Below are 17,508 nucleotides of genomic sequence, written 5' to 3'. Positions count from 1 at the left end.
GCGAAGCAGGAGACCAATGACTCACGATGACCATGGGGGCTCCTCGGACGTTGGGAGGGGGTGGGGGGGGGGCGGCGGTGTAATGACTTAGACCAGGCCTTTGAGATTGGCCAATTAGAATACCAGTTCCCTGATTAGTGGCCCAATCAGGGAACCCCTTCCTGTGTATATAACAGGGAGTGTCGGATCCTCTGCACTCTCGGTGTAGCCAGCAGACTGAATGGTCATGGTTGTTCAGCTGTTGGGTTTGTCAATAAAAGGAATTCTGGTGACGGGCTTTCTGCCTCCGTGGACTTATTACATTTACCAAGTCTGCTTATCCGTCCCTGGCAGTGCCCAGCTCAGACCCTGCTCATCTACTGCTGAAACTGTCATCCCTGCATTTGTTACTCCTGAAGGCAGTTCTTCTGAACTTCTGAAGCTTTATAAAGCACTAGTTAGGCCCCATTTAGAATACTGTGAGCAATTTTGGGCCCCACACCTCAGGAAGGACATACTGGCACTGGAGCGGGTCCAGCGGAGAGTCACACGGATGATCCCAGGAATGGTAGGCCTAACATACGATGAACGTCTGAGGATCCTGGGGTTATATTCATTGGGGTTTAGGAGGTTGAGGGGAGATCTAATAGAAACTTACAAGATAATGAATGGCCTAGATAGGGTGTACGTAGGGAAGTTGTTTCCATTAGCAGGGAGACTAGGACCCGGGGGCACAGCCTTAGAATAAAAGGGAGTCACTTTAGAACAGAGATGAGGAGAAATTTCTTCAGCCAGAGAGTGGTGGGTCTGTGGAATTCATTGCCACAGAGGGTGGTGGAGGCCGGGACGTTGAGTGTCTTTAAGACAGAAGTTGATAAATTCTTGATTTCTCGAGGAATTAAGGGCTATGGAGAGAGAGCGGGTAAATGGAGTTGAAATCAGCCATGATTGAATGGCTGAAGAAATTTCTCCTCATTTCTGTTCTAAAGTGACTCCCTTTTATTCTAAGGCTGTGCCCCCGGGTCCTAGTCTCCCCTGCTAATGGAAACAGGACTCGATGGGCCGAATGCCTTACCTCCGCTCCTATGTCTTATGGTCTTATGGTTACCTCTGGATTTGACTATTACAATGCCGTGCTGATATCCCACCCAATGAAAAACCGGAGCTCATTCAAAAACTGTTGCCCATAATCTTACCTCGCTCGAAAACACATTCATCCATCGCCCCTGGGCTTGCTGACCTTCACTGTCTCCAGTCTGACAAAGTTTCAATTGAAACATCATTTTAGTTCATGGCTTGGTTCCCTCCCTGTCTCTCCCACATTTCGGATCTCAATCGGCCAAGTTCTAGCCTCTTGCACATCTCTGATTTTAACTTCTCTACCATCATTGGCCAACTTTTTAGTTGCCTTGGCCTTAAGTTCGATAATTTCCACTCTAAACCTCTTCACCTCATTACCTCTCTCTTCTCTTTTAAGATACTTCTTGAAACATATCTCCGAGCGGCTTTTGGTCATCTGTTCTGATAGCTCTTTCTGTGGCTTTGTGTCAAAAATGTTCTCACAGATACAGTAAACTCTGTTAACTGACACCCTACCAACCAGAATTCTCTACGAACTAGAATTTCTGATGCTTCCCCTGATGCACATCATTACTGTGCCAATCAGAAACAGTTACAAAGTTATCCAGAATCTGGACCTCAATGCGGTCTTATTTTATACTTTAACTTAGTTTTAATGGACTGTTGAAAAATCGAAGTAAAAAAAGAATATTGTTTTTCCTGAGTACATCATCTTGGACGCGATCAAAAGGTCTCGCCGCTCCCACTCGGTGACGCGACGAGGCTGTTGAATTACGACGCTCGGAATGCCTCGCGAGATTTATCGAGATCTCACACTTAGCAAAAGCAATGCAGTAAAATCGGGAAATGGGTGATGTCAGTTAATCATTAATGTTGGTTAACAGAGAGCTCCAGTTACCAATGGAATACAGCACAATATTCGTAGCTTGAACTAATGGGCCAACTAATGGTTAACGCCCAAAAAACAGAGTTCCGTTTTGGACAGGGATAGTGGGATGTTTCTAAGCCCCTGCAGACTGAGAACGACCCTGCTATTAAATGGGACTCGGGTTTTCTTTGGCCTCGGCGGGGAAAGCCCCGCCAAGGCTGCAGTTACCTAACTTCTTGCACTGAGTGCTCAGCTAGTGTGAGCTCAGCTCATCTGTGCAGGAAGAGATCGGGGCGCCATTATTAAATGCCACATCAATTTCTCGATCCGTCAGACTGCTCACCGGGGTCTCCAGACTGGAATGTGTCAGAATGAACCAGACGGTTCTCATCCTATTAGATCATTTTGATGCAGTTGATTTGGCAGGTATCATGTGGCATTGGAGATGGTGAGAGTGTGGCCCTCGGATTGTGTTATTACTGTGCTGCTCCATCAACTGCAGAGTCAATGAGTACAAGTGGAGGGCAATTAGCAACTCCCCATTGCCTGCAGAACTGTGCGTTTAACGATGACTGATCTCCATGGGTTGTGAACGATGAATACACACATCAGGTTTAAACGTCAGAGCTCCCCTGCTTTACCACACTCATGTTATTCAGGCTCCATGCTGCAAAATGTCACCCTTTCACCTATAAATATCAAGCGTATTCCTTCAGAATTTTCCTTTCGTTCTCTGTTCTTCAGAACTGGCCACTTCTCTCATTCAGCCATGAATACCTCAGATGTGACGGTTGCTAAGAAACTTTTCCCAGGAGACTCCTTCTCATACTTTTGAAAGGAAGTGCACACGTCAAAGGAGTCCTTATTCTACCCTGCAGACTTTCTAGACAGTTCCACACATGAGTCGACGGGTCCAAATTACCACTGGAGCAAACAGATAACTTCCTGAGAGCTGAAAAGCCAGAACTAATGCCAAATAAAAATGAAACGTTGCCACTCAGGATTGCGGAGAATTTGAAAGGTAAAGAATTGATTTAGCCAAAGGCGAGAGCTAAATAAGCTAAATGTTCATTTATCATTTTTATGGCAGGAAAAGGAGGAAAATGGTTCAAAATTGCTGCTTGTTGTGAACTTAAAATTTGCCTTTTGCTTTGAGTCAATGAGCTGAAGAACTGCAGTTTTTACAGCATGGCATGTTGGGTGTTCTGATGCACAAATGATCCAACACGGCTGTAGATGGTACAACTCTGTTTTATTGTCTAATCAATGGTAACAACTAACTGCTGGCTTGGGTACGTGCTTCACCAGCTAACCTGTGGACCCAGCCCTATCACTATCTTAGTGAGGCACTCAGCACATGGTCTATGTCTGAGTGGCGCGCTGTGAGCTCTGTGCTCTGAGCTATCTCCTGGTAGAATGAGCGGGAGCTGTGGTGTTTCCTGTTTTATAGTGCGTGTGCTCTCACTGGTGATTGGCTGCGATGTTATGTGTGTGCTGGTTGGTCCAACTGCCTGTCCATCAGTGTGTGTGTGATTGCACCATGATATGCTGATCTGGATATCATGACACAGCACACACCCAGCCTAGCACCATCGATAGTATGGCAGACGGACCGTAAATTGGACTGGAACCTCAGTAAGTCATGTTTTGATGCAACGCCAAGGCTTCTGGAATGGCCTTGTAGGGGTGGTGCTTTGGCCTACCCCAAACAAGGCCTTCGGAGCAGGAGGTGCTAGGGCCCGCAGGGCTGGGTGAAGTGTTTGGAGCCAGAGTGGAGCTGGGCCAGGGCCAGTGCTTTCAATACAGAGCTTGTCATGCCTCAGTTCCCAGAGGGATTGGCCGTATCAGCGGTAATGATGTGTTCAACGATGCCAGACTGTTGATAGGCAGTCATTGGTCCCACCTAGTGCAAGCTGGGGCAATAATGTTGACACCCTCTCAAAAAATATTCTTGTTTCACATTATTCATTAAGGAGGGTCCACTTGTAAAAGGGACCATATTGTAACAGTTACTCTGGTGACAGAGCTAGAACCACCTCCGGCCCCAGCTGACCACTGTTCCACCATTCGGCCACTTTGACGGCTAGTGTCTGTCTGAGACTTGGTCACCAAAAACAGCCATGAAGATATGGGGACGTCCTTTGGTTCCACAAGCATATGAAGCCCAGCATTGGAAGGACTGGGAAATGTGAGATGTAAGGCTGTAAGGCACCTCTCCCCTGCTGTTGATTGTGAGACCCACCATTTATCTGTTTACCGCTATCTGGGATCTCCAATAAGCCCTACCCTCAGAAGAGCGCGCCATGGTACCTCTTATTTTTAAACTACAAAGATTTTCAGGGATACGTTGCTCAATGAGGGGTAGTTTTGAGCTATAACCCACAAACGCACACCCACAGACACACATACACACATATATGCGCGCACAGACACGATGGTCTGGATTTTCATCCTCAAGTCAGGGAGGGAGAGTTAGAAACATTCCAGTCTGAGACCCCTTACCTTGGGAGAAAGTGCCTGCAGAGGTGGGATCTTCATTGCTGGGGGCAGGGTAGGAGTGGAGGCAGGTAGGCCCGTCTGGGTGCTCTGGGTGAAAAGAAAACACAGAGGCCTTCACACTCCCTTCACCCACCAAACACTCCCCATGCTCCAGCCATGCCATCTCATGCCCCTCACCTATCCCTTATGTCCCCTCATGCCCCATGCCATTCTCTGCTTCTTCCACCACTCCCTAATCCCCTCAGCATCCAATCGAAGTTCTGCCTTTCCACCTCCCCCCCCCAAGTCCCCTCATGCCCCCTATGCCAAGCTCTGCCTTGCCACCTAATCTCTATGGCCCCTCATTTCTCCCATGCTCTGCTCTGCCCTTCCACCACCAACCCTCCCCGCCCCAGCGCCTCATGCTCCTTATGCCAAGCTCTGCCTTCCACCCATGCCCCCACGCCAAGCTTTACAAAACAGTAGGAAACTGTGGCCAGGGCTTTCCGTCCCTGCCACCAATGGGCATCTTCATGGCGGAATGAAAATATTTGGAGAGCTGTTGCCTTTTTAACAGCTCTCCTAAAATTCCTGTCCTGACCGTGACAATGTTTATCAGTGGCGGGGTGGGAAAATCCTGCCCAGTACCTGTTATTTGTTTATTGAGCAATGTTAAAAATTCTCTTTGAACTTCCACAAAGTTGCAGAAAACGGCTCTGGACCTCAACAAGTTTTTCCTCAGTGACATCAGCTCAGAGTGGACTCAAATGCAGGGTTTTAGATTAATTGGGATCACGGTCCGGCTGAGCAGAGCAGAGTTCTGCACATAAACCTGGGGTGGGATTCTGCGGGAATCGGCGGGGTGGGCATCTCCAGCGGGAAGGAGTGGCATGAATCACTCCGGCGTCGGACCGCCCCAAAGGTGCAGAATCCTCCTCCACACCTTCAGGGGCTAGGCCGGTGCCAGAGTGGTTTGGCCGTGCCGGCTGGCGGGGAAGGGGCTTGGCGCCATGCCAACCGGTGACGAAGGGCCTCCCCCAGCTGGCGCGAGTTGGTGCATGCGCGGGAGCGCCAGTGTGTGCTGGCGTCATCCCAGTGCATGCGCAGGGGGGATCATCTCCGCGTCGGCCATCTCGGAGGACCACAGCAGCCGACGTGGAGGAATAGAGTGTCCCCACGTCACAGGCCTGCCCGCGGATCGGTGGGCCCCGATCGCGCGCAGGCCACCGTGGGGGCACCTCCCGGGGCCAGATCCCCCCCCCCCCCCCGCAGGCCGCCCGCGCAGCCAGGTCCCACCGGTAAGTACCAGGTCTAATTTACGCCGGCGGGACTGGCCAAAAACGGGTGGCCACTCGGCCATCGTGGGCCGGAGAATCGCCGGGAGGGCCGCTGCGGCCGCTGACCAGCGTGGCGCGATTCCCGCCCCCGCCAAATCCACGGCGCCGGAGAATTCGGCACCCAGCGGGGGCGGGATTCACGCCGCCCCCGGCGCGTCTCCGACCCGGCGGGGGGTCGGAGAATCCAGCCCCTTATTTCCGATTGAAATTCACTGTCCTTCCAGTGAGTCTTAACTGTGATAGTGTTGTCTTAGTCAAAGGCAGAGTTGCTTCAGTAGTATAAGAATCGCTGACAATTGTGTCGGAGGCTGTGAAATATTCCCTTCACTCTGGAAAAACTCTGTTTATAGACAAATAGCTCTTTGTGCTTCCTCTCGCAGGGGGGAAATAAAAAGATAGTGCAACTCAACTCTCGCTGGACAATCCTTAGTTCTACCACTTGTTTCAAAAGTTATAAAGGGTCCAAATACAGAGGGGTCAGGTTCATTAATGGCTTCATGAGAAACTGAAAACAGAGATACAACCTTACATTCTGAACTTGGGCAATCGAACCTCGGGATTTATAGAACATAGGATTTACAGTGCAGAAGTAGGCCATTCGAGTCTGCACCGACCCCTGGAAAGAGCACCCCACTTAGGCTCCACACCACATCCCATCTCAGTAACCCCACCCAACTTTTATGGACACTAAGAGCAATTTAGCATGGCCAATCCACCTAACCTGGACATCTTCGGACTGTGGGAGGAAACCGGAGAACCTGGAGGAAACCCTCGCAGACACGGGGAGAAAGCGCCGACTCCGCACAGACAGTGACCCAAGCCGGGAACAGAAGCTAGACTGGTTGTTAATTTTAAATCTGAGATAGTTAGATTTTTGTTAAACAAAGATATTAAGGAATATGGGCCAATGGCAGGTATAAGGGGCTGGATTTTCCAATTGTGGAGCTATGTCCCCACGCCGGCGCAGGAATGGTGGGAAAACTGGCGCAAAATGGGTTAGCAGGACGGCAGCGTAGAGCGCCAGGCGCCGATACGCCCCGGAGAATTGCTGGGTCCGTGGCCGCATATGCGCACGGCGGCAGCCTGCAGCAGCCGCTCCGTGTAACATGGTGGAGGCCGCTCGCGGACACGAAATAGTCCCCCCTTCAGCCGGCTCGTGCGTCCCGGACCCCCCCTACCCCCACAGTGCCCCCAGCCCCGAATAATGTCCCCCCCTGCCCGCGGATTGGCCCTTCCCCGACTATGGCAGCGCTGGACTGAGTCCGCAGTCGCTACGCCGAGTTCACGACGGGTGAGACCATAAGAGACCCACGCCGTCGGGATCTCGGCTAGTCAGGGGCGGAGCATCAGGGGGGCAGGCCTCAGGCAATGGCCTGAGGCCGTTGATACGTGGCGCGGGCGGAGCATCGTGAAAGCGGTGCTGCCCCCGATTTCGTCGGGAGTTTGGATTCTCCGGCCGTTCGCCGAACACAATTTCGGCATCGGCGACCGGAGAATCGAGCCCCTGGAGTTAGGCCATAGGTCAGCCATGATCTCAATGGATGATGGGACAGGGTCGAGGAGCTGAATGCCCTAATCCTGGGCGGTATTCTCTGATCCTGAGGCTAAGGGTTGATGCCGTCGTAAACGCTGTCGTGTTTCCCGCGGCGTCAACATGGCCTCAGGATCAGCAATTCTGGCCCCTGCAGGGAGCCAGCACGGCACTGGAGCGACCCACGCCGCTCCAGCTGCCGATCCCGGTGTCAACCGAGTGCCGCAGGGTAGGTGCATGCGCAGTGGCACCGGAGCCAACGTGCGCATGCGCAGTGGGTCCCTTCTCCGCGCTGGCCCCGACGCAACATGGCGTCGGGCTACAGGGGCCGGCGCAGAAGAAAGGAGGCCCCCAGCCCGAGAGGCCGGCCCGCCAATCGGTGGGCCCCGATCGCGGGCCAGGCCACAGCGGAGGCCCCCCCACCCCCGGGGTCGCACCCCACCCACCCGCCCCCACAGGCCGCCCCTGGACCCTTCCACACAGAAGTCCCGCTGGGTAAGATCACACGTGGACGGCGCCGGCGGAACTCGGGTTTTTTGTTACGACCGCTCGGCCCATCCCGGGCCGAGAATTGGCGGGGGGCCACATAGAGCAGCCCCCGACCTGCACCGCACCAACCACGCGGTGCCGATTCTCCGCTCTGCGGAGAATCGCGTCCTGCCGTCGGGGTGGCGTGGCGCGATTCGCGCCGTTTCCTGCGATTCTCTGGCCCAGAACCAGGCTGGGAGAATCCTGCCCCCTGTCCCTATGTGAACATACTGCAAGGTGAGGAATTCTCAAAGATTATAGATTGATGACTAAAGGAAGATGAGCAATTAGACATGACAAAGTAATCTTGTGTGATATAATGGTGCGTGTGACATTATAGACAAGGGATGGAATTTACTCTATGGTGTGCATCACATTGAGGGTGAATATGCAGATGTGAGCATGGCTTCAGGGGGATTTCTTACAGAGGGTGGTTCCCACAGGAAGTTGATTTGATGCATGGGCAGGCAGACTGTGAATGGTGTGCAGAAGTGGCGGGCTTTATTGACAAATAGCCCTTTTCTCATCCTACTCTTTCTTATAGCTGGGAAACCAATTGACAAACAAATGGAGCCTAATAATTCTAGATGTTGAGGAAACCATGGATGGAGACAGTTACTCTGGCCAGCATTTGATGTTCGTGCTCCGACTAAGATGGAACTTAAAACCATACGGCATAAAATGTGGCTCCTGGTGATAAAGGGACAATTTTACATATTGTCTCATATTATAACATGGAGGATTGAGCAACAGCCCAGCGGAAGTCAGAGAAATTGAGCAGGTAATTTGATTGAACTCCGACAATATGTTTCAAGTCCTGAAATATAAATTTTGGAAGTACATTGCTTCCAAGTTTTTGCTATGTAAACCTTTGGAATTCACCATCTTTTAAATGTTTCCAAACTTTTTAAAAGAAAACTCAAATGAACTGAGGCATTCGGGGACAAGTAACAGAAAATACACAATATGACTCAAGTCAATGCTTTACTCCACAACTTAAAATCTATCCCTGGAAGGATTCCAAATTGGATCTGTCGTTTTGCTGGAAAGGGCAGTCAAACATTTAATGAAAAAGGAATTCTTATAAATACCAAAAGCGGCACTGAGGAAGTAAAAAGTGTTAGATGGTTCACAAAGTGCTGAAAGGTCACTTAACCTTGGCTACAGTTCAGCCAATCCACACATTGTGAAAAATCAATGCATCTCACTGTGCCCGTTGTGAGTAAAAAGAACGTTGAAGTGTTTTATTCTGTTTTAAAATAAGGGAGAACACTTTGATCTTTCTGAAGGAAGCTGACCTCAGACTGTGGCCTCCAAAAATTGATTTGGACAAGGCAAGATAAGGGAGAAAGCTTTATCCAGATGACTGGGAAGTTACATTTTTCTTACAGTTCAAGCTGGAGGGCGGGATTCTCTGATCCTGAGGCTAAGTGTTGACGCCGTCGGAAACGCCATCGTGTTTCCCGACAGCGTCAACACGGGCCCCAGGATCAGCAATTCTGGCCGCTCCAGCTGCTGATCCGGCCGTGGAATGGGCGGCGGGAGATGCGCGCATGCGCAGTGGGTCCGGCGCGCACCCGCGCATGCGCAGTCCCACCGGCACGATTTCCGCGCATGCGCGGTGTCTCCCTTGTCTGCGCCAGCCCTGACCCAACATGGCGCAGGAGTACAGGCGCCGGCCGGGAAGAAAGGAGGCCGGGAGACAGCGAGGCCGGGAGACAGCGAGGCCGCGTAGAGCGGTCCCCAACCGGCGCCGTGCCGACCACGCCGGCCCCAATGGCGCCGATTCTCCGCTCTGCGGGGTCGGAGAATCCCGCCCGGAGTTTCTGTTTGGTTGATAATTTTGGTTTGTTTGATTGGACTAATGACACAGAGGTTCACAGACCAGTAGGACTCCAGGCCTTTCCTGAAGTAACACAAGGCTAACCCACAAAGCTGTGGAGCGGGATTCTCTGACGTCCAACGTCGAAATCAGGAAAGGCGATTCGACGGAGAATCGGTCATGACACCGAAATCGTGGTGGGTGTCGGGTTCACCCCAAATCGTGATCCTCCGGTGCCTTGACAGCGGCGCCAGTGCACTCCACTCCCCAAGTACAGTAAACGCCATTCGCATATCATTAGTGTGACTGACCCGGTATTCTCCGGGGCCTCTACGATCCTCCGCCTCCGCTGAGGGGAATTCCTGACAAGGGAGGTTCACTTGCGCTTTTACAAATCGGGAAACAGGCGCCATGGCTGCTGAGGGAGAGAGAGGGTACAAAAAGTGTCCAACATCGCCTTAGTGTGCTGACAGTTGTGCCACTGGCCGTGGGAGGCCTCCGCCACGGCTGGGGGGAGTAGCGGGGGGTGACTGTGCGGTCGGGGTGGACGGGCAAGGAACACCATTGCCACAGCCTGCAAGGCAACCATGTGGCTGTGCATACCGCTGACTGCACAGTGAAATGAAATGAAATGAAAATCGCTTATTGTCACAAGTAGGCTTCAATGAAGTTACTATGAAAAGCCCCTAGTCGCCACATTCCGGCGCCTGTTCGGGGAGGCTGTTACGGGAATTGACCCGTGCTGCTGGCCTGCCTTGGTCAGCTTTCAAAGCCAGCGATTTAGCCCTGTGCTAAACAGTGTCACGGGTCATATGGGCGTTCCCCCAGGCCACCCCCCTAGGTGTCCTCTGGCCCCAGCCGACCCATCAACAGGATGGGCGCGCTGCAGCGCAACCAATGTCATCTTGTTTGCTGGGATGAGTGTGTGTGGGAGTGGAGAGCTAATATGTGGCTGTAGCTTGTCAGCCTCTCAAGTGGCAATCCCGACCCTGACGAATCCGACACTGTTTGTCATTGGAGCCGATTGTGTTCCACGTGGCACCAGTGCTAGCCCCTTAACGGTCGGTGAATTGGTCCAGATGTGGCGCCAATTTTGTTGTCGTAGACACCCACTAATCCTGCCCCGATGTCAACACTTAGGATTTTGCCGATGCCAAAACTGCATTCGGCGATTGGCCGGAGAATCAGTTTTCATGCCGGAATCGGGGGCGGTGCTCTTTTTCGGATGCCCTGCCCCCTCAAAAATGGCATAATCGCTGAGTATGCAGAACGCCATTGGGATGGCCTCAGGGCGCCACCTGAGGCCCTCCCCTGACGCTGCCCCCCCAATGGGCCGACTTCCCGACAGCGTGGGACATGTATGCTCATAGTTTTCCAACGCCACCACAGTCAGGGGAGGGGGTGTCATTCCGCTTGTCGGGGGGGCTTCAGCGGGGGATGGGGGTCTGGTGGGGGGTGGTCCAGTGGTGGGCTGTGGGGTCGCAGTTGGCAGGTTAGGGTTTGCGCACGGCCGGCGCCACGGTTTACGGTGTGACCTGTGCAAGCGCGGCCCGGGACCTGGCCATTCTCCGGCCCTTTCCGCCGCGATCCGCGGGGGTTTCATGCTGCGCCGGTGCTAGCCCCTGACCGGTACTGGAATCGCCGAGGAATTTGCTGATTTTCCTGTCGTGAACTTCCCGCGGATTCTCCGTTCGCACCGGCACTTAGCCTTGGGAGAATCCAGCCCATGATCTTTTTTACTAAACTTACATCATCATGCTTGGGCGGCACGGTGGCACAGTGGTTAAGACTGCTGCCTCACAGCTTCACGGTTCAATTCCGACCTCGGATGACTGTCTGTGTGGAGTTTGCACTTTCTCCCCGTGTCTGCCGGGTTTCCTCTGGGTGCTCCGGTTTTCAAGGGTTGGTGCGGACTCGATGGGTCAAATGGCCTCCTTCTGCACTGTAAATTCTATGATTTTATGAAATACTTAGCCAAAAGATGCAATTAGACTTTGATTCAACCATTACTTGGTGGGAAAGCATTTATATTCCGACAACCCTGGTGTATCGAAATACCTTGTAACCTCTCTCCTCACTCTCTTACCGACAGATCTGAATTGAAAACCCTTTGTTACCGATTCCACAGGCATTGAAAATAATCTACCTTCGCCTATCCTTCACCATTTAAAAAACACTTTTCAAATGTCCTCTTAGCCTTCTTCACTTGAGTCCTAGTATCTCAAGTCTCTAGTATAACTATTTGATTTGACAAGGGAGAATGCCATGTTTTTGAGGTACAGTCAGACATTTGTCGAAATTAAAACAATGCTCCCAGAGGTTGCTTTCACTGGACTTGCATGGCCCATGTCAAAGATGGTGGCAGAAGCCTGGAAGATGAGGGGTTCTCTCCCTCTCTTTTTATTTCACTATTTTACAACCTTTTCATTTTCCCAGCAGGTTTCCAAAGCTGCCTCCTTTTCTCCTCCCAGATCTTTCGCCCACTTCCTGCTCTGATTCCTTCCTGCTCTGTCACTTGACCTATTTCCTGTAGGGCCATTGGCTTCTTGTGTAGCCTTCATGCCCAGGATTGCTTTCAATGGCTGCTGAGGCAGATAAGGCTTGATTCTTTGCTTCCATGATTCAATCGTCACCCTCTTGTTTCCCCTCCAACAGAGCTGGTCATAGCCTCACCCTCTTTCTCCATCCAGCTCAACATTAGGGGCGGGATTCTGCGCAAATCGTCGGGGCGGGAACAGACGCCGCAAACCCTGGCGGGAACCACTCCGGCGTCGAGCCGCCCCAAAGGTGCGGAGGATTCGGGGACTAGGACGGCGGCGGAGTGGATTGCGTCGTGCCGGCCGCCCGGTGGGAAGGGGCTTAGTGCCACCCCAACCGGCGCCAAAGGGCCTCCGAGTTGGCGCATCTGCTGGCGTCATCCCCCGCATGCGCAGGGGGAGTCATCTCTGTGTCGGCCATCGCGGCTCCGGGGCCCATTGAGTCGCGCCCGTCCCCGTCATTCTCCGAGGCGGGCGGCGCGATTCACGCCGGGGTGATTTTTGGTGGGCCGGAGAATTTGGAGGACGGCGGAGGCGGGATTCACGCTGGCCCCCGGCGATTCTCCGACCCGACAGGGGGTTGGAGAATCCCGCCCCCAGTTCCTGCTCCTTCAGGTGTAAAACAGCAGCATTTGAAAACTCGTGCCCAAATTCTTATGCTGGGAAGGTTTTGGATAAATGGATAGTGAGATGATCAGAAAGAGGGGCTAGAGAGTATCAAGATGGGGAGGGAAGGATCCAATGGGAGAGGGGAAAGAAGGAGGGTAGAAAGAAAGAGGTAAGGCAAAGAAAAGAAAGACTTGCATTTATATAGCGTTTTTCACAGCCACCAGGCATCTCAAAACACTTTGCAGCCCCAGTGAAGTTCTTTTTGAAGTGTAGTCACTGCTGTAACATACAAAGCCATTCTGTACACAGCAAGCTCCTACCATCTGGAGTATAACAAGCAGATCATCTCTTTTTGTGATGTTAATTGAGTGATAAATATTGGCCAAGATATCAGAGATAATCCATGTCTTCTTTGAAATAGTGCAGTAGGATCTCTAACATCCGCCTGAACAATCAGGTAGGGCCTTGGTTTAATATTCTACTCAAATTACAGCATCTCTGACAATGCAGCAGTCCCTCAGTACTGCACTGGAGTGTCAGCCAGGACCTTCATGCTCAAACCCTAGAGTGGGACTTAAACCTAGAGCCTTGCGGCTTAAAAGTGATCCAACTGAGCCAAGATTGATAAGAGGCAGGAAGGGGAGAAAGAGAGATGGGGAGGAGGTGCATGAGAAAGATGGAGAAAGGTGAATGTAATATCCCGCTCGGGGCCTACGGAGTGGGAATGCTTGTCGTGCTCCTTGTGGACTCCGAACTCCCCCGCTAGGGGCGGGGTATCTCAATAACCCAGAGCATATAAGGCCGGCCATCAAGGACCTGACCAGAGAGTTACCCTGTAGTGGTCTAGCGGGGAGTGTAAATATATTGTTTGTAAATAAAACTTTGTTCTTCCTTTTACTCGGTTTGGACTCCCATGTCCTTTTTAAAGTGAGGGGAGGAGAAAGGATAGAGGAAAGTAGGAGAGAGAGGGGTGATGGGACGGAGCGCAATCAAACCATATCTACAAGTAAAGAGCCACAAATAAAAGCTGCATTCTTTTTGAAGTAAAGCACATCCCCAATATATCCACGGCATTCCGCATCATTTACACTGACGTGGCAGTGGTTGAGAGGAGGTGGGTTTACACGATGTTGTCTCATGAATGACATACTAGAAGCCAAAGGAAACTTACAACCGTTCCTGTGGTTACTCCACTAGGAAACCAGGAAACAGCCTACATTTCACTGGGGATCTGAGTAAATGTCGGAGTTATTTATGGAGTGTGATTGTAATTTGTGTCAGATGATTGGTCATGGATGGAGGATTTACAACAATGACCTGAGCTCTCAGCTAGCTTCTGCCAGGCACCTAGACTCCTGGAAAATGATTTTCATTTACCCTCATTTTTAACTGATTACAGGTCCAATTTTTAAGGACTGAGCCTGGAGCCTGCGTGCTTGTTACCGAATCTCATTTCAAATCTAGATGGCTGTATCTATAATTGCCAAATATGACAGTGCATGTGTCGAGAGGGAACATGCCCGATCCGTGGAGATCCCCATGTCCAGATCAGACCACTGGCTGGATTTGAAAGCTGAAGTGAAAGTGTCGGAAGCTTATATGAATCAAAGCAAAGGCGAGTGGTCATATTCATCGAGGTGGATGTTGAAAAGCTTAACTTTACAGGAAATTGCCAAACGAAAGAATGAATCACAAAATTTCAATTTAGGAATATAAGAGTTGCTCGATGACAAAAGGCCAAGACCCATCTAATTCACAATTCTGCTAGCCACATGATACAATGACAATGGAGTTTCTGACTAATCGTGGCAATCAATCTCTATTAACGAGTTTACAACAGGCCCAGACCTGAGGTGCAGAAAATCCCCAGTGGTGGAAAGCTTTAGGAACCATAGCGCTGCCAAACATGCTACATTTACCACATGATAGGCCTCGAATTGCTCGTTACCAGTATCACAAAATGTTATATTCTGAAACCTCTCATAAAAATGACCATTAAAACCACCAACACTGATTCCTATGAATTCTTATGTGCTGATAAAATTGAACCAGGGGCTCCAGTTTATTCATGGAATGGTTCCCATAGGCAAAGCTGGTGTGATTTCCATATACTCTCCTCGACTGCTAACAGCTAGACCCAGTGCTGTAATAGTAGCTCAGCAGAGAATGGGTCTGTAAGAGGCACACTGCTGGGGCAGTCTTCATCCTGTTATAAATCAAGGAGATGGCTACATCCCATTAAGAAGCAGGGAACTCATTACTGCCAATCACACCGTGTTATATATCCTGCAGACGGGGTCCCAATTAATGTCCGAAGATTGTTTTTGATCAGTGAGAACCATTCCAGTCAGAGACCATCTGAATATTATTCTGCTATTTTACCATTTCTGTTTCTTCGGTTTGTAAAAACCTTTGCGCACATTTATTTTTCTCTTTTTTTTATTGGCCTACAACCATCCTTTGCTTTCTTTCTACGTTCATCCGACCCGATTGCTTTCTTATTTTGATCATTATTATTTCTTACTTTCACAGGCTCAGTGCATTCTCGGAAGTACTTCTGAAGTGTCACAGTGTGGGGAAATGTGGCAGTCGGTTTTTACACCGCAAGATCCCACAGACCACAATGAGGTGAACGACCTGGAGAACCTTTTTAAAAAATATATAGTCATCTTGGTTGAGGGCTGAGTGTTGGAGAGGACACGGGGAGATGTCCTCAGCTTTTCTCTGAACGGCGAAAGGATTTGGATTGGTTTATTTGTCACGTGTACCGAGGTTCAGTGAAAAGTATTTATCTGCGAGCAGCTCAAACAGATCATTTAGTACATGAAAAGAAAATATGGAATAGGGCAACACAAGGTACACAATGTAAATACATAGACACCGGCATCAGGTGAAGCATGCAGGAGTGTAGTATTAATCAGATCAGTCCATAAGAGGGTCATTTAGGAGTCCAGTAACAGCAGGGAAGAAGCAGGGGCGTCATTCTCCGACCCCCTGCCGGGTTGGAGAATCGCCAGGGGCTGCCGTGAATCCTGCCCCCGCCGGTTGCCGAAGTCTCTGGCACCGGATATTCGGCGGGGGCAGGAATCGGGCTGCGCCAGTTGGCGGGCCTCCTGCTCGATTCTCCGGCCCGGATGGGCCGAAGTCCCGCCGATAAATTGCCTGTCCCGCCGGCGTGGATTAAACCACCTTTTGAACGGCGGGACAAGGTGGCGCGGGCGGGCTCCGGGGTCCTGGGGGGGGGGCGCGGGGCAATCTGGCCCCGGGGGATGCCCCCACGGTGGCCTGGCCCGCGATCGGGGCCCACCGATCCGCGGGTGGGCCTGTGCCGTGGGGGCACTCTTTCCCTTCCGCCTCCGCCACAGTCTCCACCATGGCGGAGGCAGAAGAGACTCCCTCCACTGCACATGCGTGGGAAACTGTCAGCGGTGCTGACGCTCCCGCGCAAGCGCCGCCCGGGGATGTCATTTCCGCGCCAGCTGGCGGGGCAACAAAGGCCGTGTCCGCCAGCTGATGGGGCGGAAATTCCTCCGGCGTCGGCCTAGCCTCTCAATGTTGGGGCTCCGCCCCCAAAGGTGCGGAATGCTCCGCACCTTTGGGGCGGCGCGATGCCCGTCTGATTAGCGCCGTTTTGGTCGCCAGTCGGCGGACATCGCGCCGTTTCGGGAGAATTTCGCCCCTGATTTTGAATCTCTTTGTGCATGTTCTCAGACTCTCATGTCTCCTGCCCGATGGAAGAAATTGGAAGAGTGAGTAAGCCAGGTGGGAGGGATCTTCGATTATGCTGCCCGCTTTCCCCAGGCAGCGGGAGATGTAGATGGAGTCAGTGGATGGGAGGCGGGTTTGTCTGATGGAGTGAGCTGTGTTCACGACTCTCTGAAGTTTCTTGCGTTCTTGGGCCGAGCAGTTGCCATACCAGGCTGTGTCGCAGCCAGATAGGATGCTTTCGAATGTGCACCTGTAAAGGTTGGTAATAGTCAATGTGGACAGGCCGAATTTCCTTAGCACAGGGCTAAATCGTTGGCTTTGAAAGCAGACCAAGGCAGGCCAGCAGCACGGTTCAATTCCCGTACCCACCTCCCTGAACAGGTGCCGGAATGTGGCGACTAGGGGCTTTTCACGGTAACTTCGTTCAAAGCCTACTTGTGACAATAAGTCATTTTCATTTTCATTTCAAGATGATCCTTTACATGTGAAAAGGGCGGACAGGGGCCTTGGGTTAAAAGTCTCATCCGGAAGATGGCGCCTCCGACAGTACCAACACGCCCTCAATGTCGCACAGAGGTGTCCACCTAGATCATGTGTTCATGGCTCTGGCGTAAGACGTGTACATGGGACATTTTGAACCGGGCGAGAGAGCTGCCAGTGAATCACAATTGATTTTCTGCAGGAAGATTTCTCTGTTGAGTAGCTTTATCTTAACATTTCTTTTGCCCTCTGTCCTGTCAACAACAGTCTTTCTGCAACGTAAATGTTTTTACTCTTGTGTTTCTTTCTTTTCCCCTCATTCCAGATGGTGCCAGTAAGGAAAGCATGATGAAGCTAGGAGAGGGATAATCACAGAGGTGCTGCTAGATCTGCTTTTGTGTAATAAAATCCATTGCGTAGTTCACTCTCTAATTTATCAATACATTCTGAGGTAAATATTATCAAAGTATGCTGAAATTTAGTATCATGGAGCATTACCATTTTTTAGGGACCATCCCCTCTCATTACGTGTGGATTTGTTCCCCTCTGCT

General features: G+C 51.3%; 1 long non-coding RNA gene across 1 annotated transcript in view; it reads left to right on the top strand.

The window, feature by feature from the left end:
• The first annotated feature begins 2,512 nt into the window (after positions 1-2,512).
• Positions 2,513-17,508, top strand: part of LOC140409475 (uncharacterized) — a 35,660-nt gene continuing 20,664 nt past the window's right edge. The window contains exon 1 of the long non-coding RNA XR_011940344.1: positions 2,513-2,948. This is a non-coding gene — a long non-coding RNA (uncharacterized lncRNA). The remainder of the gene's footprint in view (positions 2,949-17,508) is intronic.

Source organism: Scyliorhinus torazame, chromosome 3 (genome assembly GCF_047496885.1).
Source record: "Scyliorhinus torazame isolate Kashiwa2021f chromosome 3, sScyTor2.1, whole genome shotgun sequence".
NCBI classification, from domain to species: Eukaryota; Metazoa; Chordata; class Chondrichthyes; order Carcharhiniformes; family Scyliorhinidae; genus Scyliorhinus; species Scyliorhinus torazame.
The sequence above is the reverse complement of the archived record's forward strand: the minus strand, read 5'-3'. Positions and strand labels throughout refer to the sequence as shown.